Genomic DNA, 9824 nt, shown 5'->3' with positions numbered 1-9824 from the left:
AAAAAAACTTGTCGGCCGACCGAAAATATACATCTCACCGACTTCAAACTTCTGCATTGATATAGTACACGAGGATCGAGCAAGAATACCGACACAGCTGACCCGACACAGCAACATTTACCCGTGTCTCTCTTGCTCCCTTGACGAGACTCCTCCTCTCTCAGGCTCTTACCTCCCCTCTTTCTCCTCTCTTTCATCCCCCGTTTCTTTTCTTTTTTCTTCTTTTTTCTTCTTTTTTCTTCTTTTTTTCCTTTTCTTTCTTTTCTTTTCTTTCCTCTCCTCCCTCTTTTTCTTTTTTTCTCTTTTTTCTTCTCTTTGATTTCCTTTCTTTTCCTTTCTTTCCTTTCAGTTGGGGGGTGTCGCACCCCACCCCCTCCCCTCTTGGAGACGCCCCTGATGGTGATTCGTTATACCCTAACTCTAAATTAGACCTTCATTGTACCTAGGCAATCTCATCTAAACGCGCTAATCTATTATCCTCTCAGATTTATAAATAATAATAACATAGAAATATGTTGTATTCCTCCAGCGCACAACACATACATAATCTCAGGTGTAAATATCGTTTAAGGAAAAAGAGCTTATCAATCAATACTGCAATCTGCATGTGATTCACCTATAAATATTGCACTATTACTATGCTTCGACTACTCATATGACATATAACATAGAAATATAAAGGAATAATCATAAACTATATACAAGACAAGAACCCAGGTCGAAATTCCTTTAGAAACCAGTAGAAACCAGTAGAGACATTCTAATGGTTTTACTGGTTTTCAAGAAACCATTAGAGTCTAATGGTGATCAGGAGGAACTGTGAAGTAAAACCAGTATAAACCTTTACAAACCAGTAGACTGTCATGGTTTAAAGACCAGTAGAAACCAGTAAGATCTAATGGTTTGAACATGGATGCACAAATCTTAAGTCAAACCATTAGACACCTTTACAAACCAGTAGAGCCTAATGGTTTTGAAGACCACTAGAATCCGATAGAAACCAGTAGGATCTAATGGTTTTAACATGGGTGTAAACATCCTAAGTCAAACCATTAGAAACCTTAACAAACCAGTAGAGCCTAATGGTTTGAAGACCAGAAGAAACCAATAGAAACCAGTAAGATCTAATGGTTTGAAAATGGATGCACAAATCTATAAGTCAAACCATTAGACACCTTTACAAAACCAGTAGAGCCTAATGGTTTTGAAGACCACTAGAATCCGATAGAAACCAGAAGAATCTAATGGTTTTAACATGGGTGTAAAAATCCTAAGTCAAACCATTAGAAACCTTAACAAACCAGTAGAGCCTAATGGTTTTGAAGACCACTAGAATCCGATAGAAACCAGAAGAATCTAATGGTTTTAACATGGGTGTAAAAATCCTAAGTCAAACCATTAGACACGTACCTTTACAAAACCAGTAGAGCCTAATGGTTTTGAAGACCTGTCCACTAGAATCCGATAGAAACCAGAAGAATCTAATGGTTTTAACATGGGTGTAAAAATCCTAAGTCAAACCATTAGAAACCTTAACAAACCAGTAGAGCCTAATGGTTTTGAAGACCACTAGAATCCGATAGAAACCAGGAGAATCTAATGGTTTTAACATGGGTGTAAAAATCCTAAGTCAAACCATTAGACACCTTTACAAAACCAGTAGAGCCTAATGGTTTTGAAGACCACTAGAATCCGATAGAAACCAGAAGAATCTAATGGCTTTAACATGGGTGTAAAAATCCTAAGTCAAACCATTAGACACCTTTACAAAACCAGTAGAGCCTACTGGTTTTGCAGACCACTAGAGTCCGATAGAAACCAGAAGAATATAATGGTTTTAACATGGGTCTAAAAACCCTAAGTCAAACCATTAGAAACCTTAACAAACCAGTAGACTGTAATGGTTTGAAGACCAGTAGAAACCAATAAAAACCAGTAAGATCTAATGGTTTGAACATGGATGCACAAATCTTAAGTCAAACCATTAGACACCTTTACAAAACCAGTAGAGCCTAATGATTTTGAAGACCACTAGAATCCGATAGAAACCAGTAGATTCTAATGGTTTGAACATGGGTGTACAAATCTTAAGTCAATTACCTTTAGAAACCTTTACAAACCAGCAGATCGAGCCCATGTCAAAGTTTGAAAACCAGTTGAAACAAATAGAAATCAGTAAGATCTAGCGCCGCCTCTGAATCAGTCTGACTATATTTATTTAAAAACCCCAAAACAGGGATGAAAAACTCTAAAATGTCATTAGTCATTATATTAATAGTTTTATTTTACAGATTGTGCAACATCTTGACATATGCCCTGTAAGGTCTGCAATATTGATCAAGACTATACAAGCCCCAAAACCCCAAAATGCGACTGCCGCCTTTGGGCTACACTAGCACTGTGTGTGTGTGCACATGTAATCAATGCATGCAGTGTGTGCGTGTACCCAGCCAGGCCATGCCTTATGACACACACACAAGACAGCAAGACAGCCATTCCTATCCTCAACAGCTACAGGAGCCAGAGCAGAGAGACAAAATCTTTTTATTACTTTGTTTTCCCCTGCTATTCTTCAATATGGGTAAGTCTTAGATTTACCTAATTTATTTGCAATATGTGCAGTAACTGTTTTCTGTTTTGAAACGTAGTAATTAATGTATGATCGTGTCTACTAGGAGTGCTTTCAACGCCTGCCGCAAAGATGAGAAATGTATTGTATTGTCCCATCCATGTATTTTTGTGTTAGATCTTGATGCAAGTTTGTGCATTCACCTACACATGGCTTTAAAGGCATCGTTTAACAATGTTAAATCTATGATGCATAGCCCTACGTATTATCAGTGTCAGTGATATGGTGTAATATCGAAGCCCTAACAAAATTGCGCTTTAAAGTGATCATGAACTTGAGTCTTGATGAAGTGCCTCAAAAAGTAAAAATCTTTGACTTTTGAGTGACCGGTTTTACCATACTCATTTTCCCCAATAGACTGTAGTGTTATAAAACCATTGGGGAAAACGTTTTTTGAAATTTTGAATTCCAATCATAAATATCTTGATAATCAGACAAGCCCCCCCCCCCCCCCCCGCGCTTATCCCGAAAGAGTGCGTTAAGGCGGTACTCCGTTTCTGCAACGCACCCTAATTTCAAGACAAGCGGGGAAGGGGGCTTTAATCACTTTATGGTGTGTTCGCAGTTTCGCACAATATAAACAGAAGCCCTCATCTGGAAATAAACAGCTAGACCCGTAAATGGTAAACAAAATTCCTCCCCCGCAGGCCGTACAAAGAAGTTTGTAGTAGGCCTACCCTGATAGCAGAGACTGGTAAATATCACGTGATATTTACGTCTTGTACTACGTCTTTAAGACGACATAACACGACGTCAAAAAGACATGATTTTGCACCCGCGCACGTCGTCATGAGGACGTCATATTTTGACGTGATTTTTACGTCTTATTATTCAAAGAAAGACGTCTTTAAGACGTCAACTTGTACCTTAGGAAGACGTCGAATGGACGTCATATTTACGTCTTACTAGTCAAAGAAAGACGTCTTTAAGACGTCAACTTGTACCATAGGAAGACGTCATATGGACGTCATATTTACGTCTTATAGTTAAAGAAAGACGTCTTTAAGACGACATAAGACGACGTCAAAAAGACACGATTTTGCACCCGCGTACGTCGTCATGAGGACGTCATATTTTGACGTGATTTTTACGTCTTATTATTCAAAGAAAGACATCTTTAAGACGTCAACTTGTACCTTAGGAAGACGTCGTATGGACGTCATATTTACGTCTTACTAGTCAAAGAAAGACGTCTTTAAGACGTCAACTTGTACCATAGGAAGACGTCATATGGACGTCATATTTACGTCTTATAGTTAAAGAAAGACGTCTTTAAGACGACATAACACGACGTCAAAAAGACATGATTTTGCACCCGCGTACGTCGTCGTGAGGACGTCATATTTTGACGCGATTTTTACGTCTTATTAGTTAAAGAAAGACGTCTTTAAGACGTCAACTTGTACCATGGAAGACATCGTGAAGACGTCATATGGACGTCATATTTTGTAGTATAGACGTCGTAATTTGACGTTATATTTACGTCTTATTAGTCCAAGAAAGACGTCGTCCAGACGTCGTGTATACGTTGTATGGACATCAAATTTTGACGTGATATTTACATCTTACTGGTCATTTCGATGTACCTTTTATCCTTACATGATCTTTACGTCTTTTTTGTCCTCTAAATGACACCTATATGACCACCTGATCAAGGAAGAAAGTGTAAAAGTCACTTCATGAACACATTTTAAACATTCACACAGTAAAAACAAAGCAACAAATATTGCATCACATAATATATAGACATGCCAGACAGAAAGTAATTTTGATATTTTTAATGTACATGTATATGGTATGAAAATGGATAACAAAAATATAGAATACTTATTTGTATACCTTCTTCTTCTATCTAACTTGTCTTCTATACATACAGAATCTTTCCATCACCATCCTGACACTTCTTCCAAAACATGCTGTATAAATACCTAGTGTATTTCTGTCAGTCTCATAATTGATTTTAAGAAAGTTAACAGGCCATCACAAAGATATTTGTGTTGTTATAAATTGTGCTGCTTCATTTCAGATTTCATTCTGTTACAAGAAACTAAAACATGAATTGGCTTAACTTATAAGTCTTGCGGTTGTGAGAAGCAGGTTAGCAGCATGGAGACTAGGTAAAGCTACACTGATACCCGCAGTTGTTTAGAAGACAAGCAAACAGCAGACTGGGGAAGTTCCTCATATTCAGCAAAACAGCATAGTGGAAAGCTGGGCATTCATCAGTGCAGCTCTACCTCGTCTCCACGCTGCAAAACTGCTCCTCACAACCACCCCAAGACTTTAGTGCAGATAAAGACTATCACATAAAACAAAAGGTTGTTGGAAACAATTCCTGAACATGAAAGATCAAAAAATTACAAGGGGAATATCTAATTTTATGGCAAGAATTCAGTATAAAGTATAAAACTATACAATCTAAATCACACACAAGAGAAAAATGGCACAAATGATAAACACATGGCTTAGCTAAGTTATTTCTTACACTCAAAAGGAACAAGTTGACAGCAAGGGGAACAGGGAGAGCTTGACTGATACCTGCAGAGTTTTCTGATGATGGTTGCTTGCCTGTTGAAACCACGATGTTCACATTTGGCGATACAGCATATTGGAAAACTGTGCAGAAATCAGCTCAACTATACCTATTCTCTGTGCTAGAAACCTGCTTCTTACTGGCACATGACTTAAACACAAAAAAGGCATTAGTGGCAACATTCATACTTATAAATATCATCAAAAAACATTTTGTTGCAAATACAGAAGCTGAAGTTCAAGTATAAAAATACAATTTCTATCAAAAAACATTCCCGCCAGTACGATTGGCTCTGTTGGGCAATTTCAAGGTGACTGTGCAATAATTATTCGGAAGATATTTCCAAGTTTAAGATAAAATAGCAAACATGCTTAAAAAGTTTAGCACAAAGAGATATATTCCATTGCTAATGTCACAACATTCATTTGGCAAGTTTATACTCCTGGGGGGAGTTTCACAAAAAAATAAAATTTAACTTAAATTTTTACAGCAAATTCAATATAGGTAAGCCATATTGTGCTTTCAAAATCACAGATACAATCCAAGAATTGTATACTTTTAATTACCAAAAAATTCTCAAACCACAAAGATATTTATGGTTTTCTTTGAAGGCGCCACTGTGTGTCACTCTTTAACACTTAATTCTCCCAACATATTTTTGAATTTTTCCCAACCGTTTTTCCCTGAAAATAAGATATAAAACAGGCCTTTAAAACTCTAAAATATAAGAGCCAATTCTTTGCTTTGTGACGATTTACATTCACCTAAAATTTAATTAAATTATAATAATATAGTTGGCAGAATTAAGGAATCGATCAGATCAGAAATTTTGTTTTCAATTTTTATCATCAATAATGGTCTTTTTTCACTCAAACTTTCAGATTATTTTTAAGTGTACATATAGCATTGAAGGCAATACCTTTAATAGCACCATTTTCTCTCATCTGAACAATGTTACCAAGTCACTTTAAGGCTCGTTCAGACATGATTGCTGCAAAACAGTCAAAATCACATAGTTTTTTATGTTGACATAGAGTTCAATATGCTTTACATAGTGTATATTATCAAAAAGAGCTCACTGAATACGCGCAGTCCAAAACATACAAAGACACATACCGGTAGGTCCTTTGTTTCCATTCACTTTACACATAAAACCAAACTGCATCATTTTTTAAATTTGTTGGAGGTTCACGAACTTCAAGTCTTAATTGCTTAATAATGGAATCGAATTGTATTGCATTTACCTCACTCAATTTTCTCTATTACCAACTTAGACCGGTTTGTTGGCTCAGTCAGTAGAGCGTCCACCTCACAACCGGGAGGTCGTGGGTTCGAGCCCGGGCCGCGTCATACCAAAAGACGTTAAAAGACGGGAGTTGCTGCTACCTTGTTTGGCGTTCAACAATAAGGGATAGAGCAACGTCAATCTGGCGCTGCTCAGTGGGTTAGCTTTTGGGTAGAATCTCCTGCATTATGCACTGCTTTCAGATCCAGGGAACATAGACGCAAGGAATTCTAATGCATGAATAAAGCAAAAAGAAAGGAATACAATTTAAGAAAAACTTTCACATATTTTAAAACTGGAATGTAAACAATGAATTCTTTTAGAAAAGCACTGCTTGGTAAGATTTATCAGAAATAATTTCTTATTGCTCACAAACATAAAGTCAACACACCTTTGGATTTTAAACATTTGTGGGCAATGCAAAACGTGATTCACGATTTTGTTTGGTAAATTATCAATACAATTCTAGTTTCAGGGATGCCAGTTAGAATTGATCAGAGGGCCTGAAAAATCACCTAGAATGAATGAGCTAGCTTGTACACAAAAAACCTAAACTATGGTATGAAAATAACTCGCCAGGGCCTGAATTCAGGCTATTGCCTGAAAACTGGCATTCCTGTAGTTTGCTGAAGAGGGTTGAATGAAAGCTCCTTGACCTATGCTGAAGGGTAAAAAAACACTGTTTCAAACTCACAAAATATTGTCGGTTATTGCAACATACCTGCAGGTTTTAGTGATCTAAAATTAATTGAATTATAAAATATATAATTGAAAATTAGGACAAATAAGCTTTTCAAATGAAATGATCCATTCTGTAGTGTCTAATTAGTCAGAGTCTCAGTGTCTGTCAGTGATCATGCATAATATGACAAATAAATGTACAAAAATCATACAATTACATGTACACATTTATTTACCGATAATGGCTTCAACTGTTTCAAGAGGCTGCTGATCCTTAGGGAACATCCACAAGGTTTCGAGAGAGTAGCATTTTCTGCATGGTTTCACATCAATATACTGAGGCCACAATGTGCTTTGAATCCACTGCTTTGACGAGATATGTTAACAAAGGATGCCTACAATTAATGAGAAAATAAATAAAGTTAAAACAAAATGAATGGTTGATAAATGTATGCATGTGCAACACATATACTACAAACTTCTTTGAACAGCCTGTGGGGAAAGAATTTTGTTTACCATTTACGGGTCTATTATTTCCAGATAAAGATTTCTGCATGTATACGGTAGCCTATAAGATAAATTTGCTGTCTAAAGACTATAGAAATGACTTGTTTAAAGTTACATGTATGTGACTGTGACACAAGACATTGCTTTATTCCTCTACGCATCGACACGCAATGCTCAATTTCCAGACATCTGGGCCTGGGCCGGTAGTCCACTTTCTCACAGGTTTCACTGCAAACCACTGCACATTACAAGTGCATACTGATGGTGGTTGCGGGCGGGCGCATGCCTGTGTGAAGTTATCTACTGTATAATGAGGAGGTAGATAACTTCACAAGACACACAGACTTACGTGCCCCCGCAACCCTCCATCGGTATGCACTTGTATTGTGCAGCGGTTTGCCGTGCAACCTGTGAGAGGGTGTATACTAATATCGATGTTTTTCCGAAAAATACTCCCCCGAAATAAGAAAATTGACCAGAAACAGGTTAGAAACATAACGACTTTTAAATCATGACCGGCATTATTTGAATTAACATTTCATGAATATTTGCTTGATTTGGGGTATGTTTTAGATTTTTAGTACTATCTCCACGCCAGAGTTGAGGGTCACTGGTCAAAAAGTCTGGATATGATTCTGAACTAGTACTAGATCTACAGTATTGCTTGGAATGCGCGTGACTGCATGTATTATCCGTCCTTTGGTGTGACAGTCTACTCTTATCTTAGACCGAATTTTCCGTCTCTTTCGCTCGTTAGCCTCTTATTGGGGTAGGGTCGGCCGGCTCTCTCTTTAGAGACGGAAACCGTCTATACACATTCCAATGATAACGCCACGGCCAAAAACTGTGCGCCATTACGAACGTGTAGATGGCGTTATCACAGTTTTTCCTTCATAATCATTTTGCCTTCGGCGTAGACTAGAAGGGATGAGATTGATTTAGCTGACTCTGGCAGCGAGAGTTTAACACGGCTTGCAAGATTTTCAACATGGATGTCGATTTGACCCATAATTTCCTTAAAAGGGACCATTAAACGGATTATTTCAGTCAAGTTGGTAAGTGGAACCGAGGTAGTATAACCTTCTCCTAATTTTAAATTATCAATGCATGAGGTAAAATGACATTTTGGGGGATTTGGGGGGCATAACCCTACGACTTGAAATGGCCGTGGCGTTATCATTGGAATGTGTATAGACGGTTTCCGTCTCTAAAGAGAGAGCCGGCCGACCCTACCCCAATAAGAGGCTAACGAACGAAAGAGACGGAAAATTCGGTCTAGAGGTCTACTCTTATCTTACTTAGCACTGCAGTAGATCTAGGTTCTAGTCAGACAGTGCCAAAACTTTCATCAGTTAGCTTCTCTTATTTTTCTGCTTTCTTTTACTTTAAGTTTTAGAGCAGTTGCATATTCGAGTTAGATTTCCCTTTAAAGCCATGTAGCCCATGTGTAGGCAAATGAGTAAACATTTTTGCTTAAAAAGATGCCCCATGCATCCCATCAAGACCCTACATAAAAATACATAGATGGGATCATACATGTCAAATCTTGTCAGCAGGTCAGGTGTTGCAAGTCCGAGCTTACTATCAGTTGACATCAGATCATACATTTCAGAACGAAAACAGAGCTATAGATTTATGTACATTTTGTAAATAAATTCTTCTAGGACTTACCCATACTGTATATTTGCAGGGGAAAACGAGAGTATTCAGGAGGATGAATCGGTCAGCAATGTAGGCAACGGCTTTTTCCCTCTGAATTCAAATACATATACGTACGTACACACGCAATGTAGGCCTATCATACGCCTTGCATTGAGTATACAGTACACACACACACACGTAGGTACACTACCGTTTGAAATAGCGAGATAGTCTTGATCGATATTGCAGACCTTGGTGCATATTAAGATGGTGCATAATCTGTAAAGTGGTGACATTTGAGGGGGGGGGGGGGGGGGGGGGGGGGGGGTTCCCCATTTTCAATTCTGATAATTGCCCTATTTACTTTGACTTCTGCCCATATTAGATCCTACCTTATACGACAACAATTATCTTGGAATAAATAGTCTTTGAAAGAGGTCATAATGAAGTCGTAATGACGTCGTCAATACGACAACAATTATAATGCAAAAAAAAGTCTTTTAAAGACGTCGTTATGACGTAGTCGATACTACAAAAATTATCTTGGA

General features: G+C 37.8%; 1 long non-coding RNA gene across 1 annotated transcript; it reads right to left on the bottom strand.

Annotated features, from left to right (window-relative positions):
- Positions 1 to 4372: 4372 nt before the first annotated feature.
- LOC115921152 lies at positions 4373 to 9412 on the bottom strand. The gene is made up of 3 exons (XR_004062780.1): positions 9307 to 9412; positions 7365 to 7523; positions 4373 to 6677 (listed from the first exon to the last, which is right to left on the bottom strand). It is a non-coding gene; the product is annotated as an uncharacterized LOC115921152 (long non-coding RNA).
- Positions 9413 to 9824: the final 412 nt, after the last annotated feature.

Source organism: Strongylocentrotus purpuratus, unplaced genomic scaffold, assembly GCF_000002235.5.
Source record: "Strongylocentrotus purpuratus isolate Spur 01 unplaced genomic scaffold, Spur_5.0 spur5_scaffold_1, whole genome shotgun sequence".
NCBI classification, from domain to species: domain Eukaryota; kingdom Metazoa; phylum Echinodermata; class Echinoidea; order Camarodonta; family Strongylocentrotidae; genus Strongylocentrotus; species Strongylocentrotus purpuratus.
The sequence above is the reverse complement of the archived record's forward strand: the minus strand, read 5'-3'. Positions and strand labels throughout refer to the sequence as shown.